Source organism: Neofelis nebulosa, chromosome 1, assembly GCF_028018385.1.
Source record: "Neofelis nebulosa isolate mNeoNeb1 chromosome 1, mNeoNeb1.pri, whole genome shotgun sequence".
NCBI classification, from domain to species: Eukaryota; Metazoa; Chordata; class Mammalia; order Carnivora; family Felidae; genus Neofelis; species Neofelis nebulosa.
The window spans coordinates 177,121,645-177,125,613 of record NC_080782.1 but is presented as its reverse complement, the minus strand read 5'-3'; the positions used below and the strand labels follow the sequence as shown (position 1 = coordinate 177,125,613).

Below are 3,969 nucleotides of genomic sequence, written 5' to 3'. Positions count from 1 at the left end.
GGCCCACAGATGGATGACCCAGATACAAGATCCACCCTCAGCAAAGAAGCCCTCCATTAGGCTTGGTGCACTCCATTTGCTTAGGTGTGGAGGGAACTAACACCTCCTGGAAACATTCTCAGGGATCAAATAAGGGCTTTCCGGCTGAGCTTTATTTTACTTTTTATTTTTTGAAGTTTATTTATTTATTTATTTTGCAAGAGAGAGGGAGAGAGGATCCCAAGCAGGCTCCATGCTCAGCGGTGAGCCTGATGTGGGGCTCAGTCTCACAACCACGAGATCACAACATGAGCCAAAATCAACAGTCGGATGCTTAATCGACTGAGCCACCCAGGTGTGCCTACAGGACCTCTTTTCTTGAGCTTCCATGGAACATTTTTTCTTTCTTAAACATTATATTGCTTTAGAAAATTATATGAAAAAAACAGAAACTCAAATAGGTCTGATAAAAATCATGGTTTTAAAAAATTAAATGTTAACAGAAAAGTCCATTCTCTCTAACTCTTCCCAAAGATTTTTAGAAGTCATTCCTACATTAACTTAAGAACTGTAGCCTCCACTCTTCCTTCACTCCCTACCTATGGGGCAGGTACAGGATGTTGGCTTCAGAACATATTTGACAGATGGTTCCCTTAGCCAGGCTAAGATGCTGTTTTGCCACAATAACAGGGGCACCATGGCAACCATTCTAGAAGGTTTGTTAAGAGGAGATGAGCTTAGAAGCACATTCGTTTGACACACAATTCCTGAACTTCATTGGTGCCCATGACTGTTGCCATTGTTCACTTGCAGCCTTGACCCAGTGTGGGTGTATTTCACTGTGAGCTCATATCTTTCCTTTTCTTGTCAGATTTTTGCATTGTCAGCAAAGGAGGGGGTGGGGAAGAAAGACAAGAGGACATCAAGAAGTGGTCCTTGTGTAACATGGGCTCTTTGTAAGCATAATCATTATGCAGACCTTCCAGCATGGTGGCAGGAGGGGGGGTGGTGTCCAATTTTATAAATGAAATAGATGAACATAGTTGAAGAAACTTAGCAAGGAGGTACCATAGCCTTGTGGTTAGGCAGAGAAGATTTAGAATCAGAAAAATTTGCATTTGAATCCTGGTTCTTTCTCTAAAGAGCATCTTTTCCTTCATTTCCTAGAGGGAGTGGGGGTGGGGAGGCAGCTTCCTCCTTCTAGTCAGGGCCCTATTCCTCCCCAACCCCCAACTCCAAACAAAAAGTCTGAACTATATTTGGTAGGTGTCTCTTTGTATTAAAAAAAAATTAGGGGCGCCTGGGTGGCTCAGTCGGTTGAGCGTCCAACTTCAGCTCAGGTCACGATCTCGCGGTCCGTGAGTTCAAGCCCCGTGTCAGGCTCTGGGCTGATGGCTCAGAGCCTGGAGCCTGCTTCCGATTCTGTGTCTCCCTCTCTCTCTGCTCCTCCCCTGTTCATGCTCTGTCTCTGTCTCAAAAATAAATAAACGTTAAAAAAAATTAAAAAAAAAATTAGCAGGGGTATGACACGATCAAAATAAGATTTGAGGGGCGCCTGGGTGGCGCAGTCGGTTAAGCGTCCGACTTCAGCCAGGTCACGATCTCGCGGTCCGTGAGTTCGAGCCCCGCGTCAGGCTCTGGGCTGATGGCTCAGAGCCTGGAGCCTGTTTCCGATTCTGTGTCTCCCTCTCTCTCTGGCCCTCCCCCGTTCATGCTATGTCTCTCTCTGTCCCAAAAATAAAAATAAAAAAACGTTGAAAAAAATTAAAAAAAAAAAAATAATAAGATTTGATGGCGATTAATTTGATCCAGCTGACAGAATGGAGAGAAGAGACAAGCAGAGAGAGGACTCAGGCCACTGCGATGGTTTATACAAGTGCCCCCATGAATGTGAAAGTGAATGTTGGGAATGGTCCAAGGGAATAGAAAGGAGGGAATGGAAAGAAAAATCAAACGGGTTTGAGCACTGCTTTAAAGCTAGGTGTAAATGGGGAGTAAACCAGCAATAGAGACCTAAATTTAAGGAGGTAAGATGTGAAGAATTAGTTTGGCAGTGGGAAAGGACAGACGATGATGAGTTTGATTTCAAACAAGCTGGGCTTCAGATGCAATATTCAGATGAAGAGAGAAAGAAGGGTGGTGAGTCAGGAAACAGAACTTGAATTTGTGAGTGGAAGAACTGAGATGTTAGACCAGAACTGGACAGAGGAGCAAGGATGCTTCCAAGATGGTCTGGCAAAGGGTTTTTGGGGGGGGGATCTATAGGACAACAGGAAATACAGATCATTTAAGGGGATTAAAACAATAGGCAAATAATTTAGGTATGACACCAAGTTTGGCCAAAAGCATTATTCTATTCTTGTTTTTGTTTGAGTCCAGACATGATTGTGGAGTGACAGTCTTGTCTTTGTCTTGATCTATCATGATCACTAGGTGGCTTTGAATGACAAGTCTCCTGTGAAATTGTTTACGTTCAATGGGAGAACACCCCAGCCTCGTTGTGAGTGCCAGAGCAGCTCGTAGCAATGCTGGGGCCTAACTGATAGTTCCAGGCTTGCTCTCATTGGCAGGGGCTGCTTTTCCTCTCTTAATATGAGCTCTCCCCAGATGCTATAGTTCACTGTTACTCAGTAATTCACGATATGTGTTTGTTTATTTATTCAACTAACATTTGTGAGGACCTCCTATGTGCTAGGAATATAATGGTGGTCAAAGCAGACACGGCCTCTTTTTGGAAATTAGAGCCACAGTAGGTAGAAGAGAGATGGGAACACATTAATTAAAGGAAAAACCATATTTAACTGCAAGCTGTGATAGCTATTGTGAAGGAAAAGTGCAGAGTTTTCAGAAGGTATAACCACAGAGCTAACCAAGCCTATAGAGTCAGAAAATTCTGTTTGAGCAGAAATCTAAAGCATAAGTGGGAATTAGTTGCGTGAGGAACTAGTTGGGGATGGATGGTAGGAAGGGTCCTCTGGGTAGACTTAATATCGTCTGCAAAGGCCCTGAGGTAGAGAGATTTTGGAGAAACCACAAGAAGGTCCACCTTAAAGCTACTTCCAAGTCTTCTCTTGGACCAAACAGTATTTATTACAATACTCAGCATTCTAAATAATGAGATTGAAAACCCAGTGGGCTGTTTGGAAGCCAGTTGGCTTTAGGTGAAGAAAGCTGCCATCACTGTTTGAATTAATGCTATAATGGTGTATAAGAAACAGCAGTCTTATTATCTGGGAATTCATCAAAATCTGTGTTCCAATTTGAACCTTAGAACCTTGGTGTTTTTACACTGAACACTTGGCGCATTCCATCTTCTTGCCCCTCATTTCTTAATTACTGTCTTGTATTCTGTGTCTCTCATTAAATCCCTAGCCCCTCTGAGGATGAGATTCTGTCCCGTTTATTTCACAAGTCTCCTAGCCCCTTGGCACTTAGCGAATCTCATCGGTGTAACGAACATTTCTTGAGCGATGTGCCCAACAGTGCTCCGCATTTGGATACAAAACCTTAAGTGATGGATCTCCAGCCTCAGGGAGTTTAGAGTTGTTGAAAGAATCTGAGCCACCATCCTGAAAAATAAAACACTTTCGGGCCCTTTATCAAATTACTCGACCTAAATTCCTACAATTGCTTCTTCCGCGATAAAATAGTCTTATACTTCAGAGTCTAAGAAAGCACTTTTAATAACATTTTCATATTTTAAAATAAAGTTTGAAGATTACAAGATGGTATTAGTGTTGTTAAAATCAAATGACTTAATTGTGATCCCATTTATAATTGATGCCTTCACCTTGGGGTATTTGAAAATGAGGTGCAATTCCTTTTATCTTTCCAATGGTGGGCCCTTGTAATGCTTGTATGAGCACAAGACTAGGAATTAGGAGCTCCTCATTCTGCCCCTGACTCACCAGGTTACCCAACTTAACCCCACCGTTTCCTCATCTGTAAAATGGGGATAATAATCCTTACCTCTCTCACTGGGGTGTCATG

General features: G+C 42.7%; 1 long non-coding RNA gene across 1 annotated transcript; it reads left to right on the top strand.

Moving 5' to 3' along the window:
- The first annotated feature begins 440 nt into the window (after window positions 1–440).
- Window positions 441–3,710, top strand: LOC131495849 (uncharacterized). Its single transcript, XR_009254172.1, has 2 exons — window positions 441–804; window positions 3,352–3,710. It is a non-coding gene; the product is annotated as an uncharacterized LOC131495849 (long non-coding RNA).
- Window positions 3,711–3,969: the final 259 nt, after the last annotated feature.